The sequence below is a fragment of the Asparagus officinalis genome, chromosome 4, assembly GCF_001876935.1.
Source record: "Asparagus officinalis chromosome 4, Aspof.V1, whole genome shotgun sequence".
NCBI classification, from domain to species: domain Eukaryota; kingdom Viridiplantae; phylum Streptophyta; class Magnoliopsida; order Asparagales; family Asparagaceae; genus Asparagus; species Asparagus officinalis.
The window spans coordinates 15,895,565-15,895,857 of record NC_033797.1 but is presented as its reverse complement, the minus strand read 5'-3'; positions in this window follow the sequence as shown (position 1 = coordinate 15,895,857).

Genomic DNA, 293 nt, shown 5'->3' with positions numbered 1-293 from the left:
GAAATTTCCATGATTTGAGTGAGTAATTTTGAAATATTGAAGATAGCCAATCGGACTAATTTTGAAATATTAAAGATTTGAGGGACTAATTTTGAAATAATCTAATCATTAACACTAAATAAGAGGATGTAAAAGAAAAATTGATAAGAATAGTTAGATTTTAGGGTTGAAATAGCAATTTCTATGAGATTTCGGAAACTAATTTGAAAATATAAAATTTTGAGGGGCTAAAATTAAAATATGAAAGACATAAATATCTAAACCTAAACCCTAATCCAATCAAACCCAAACCC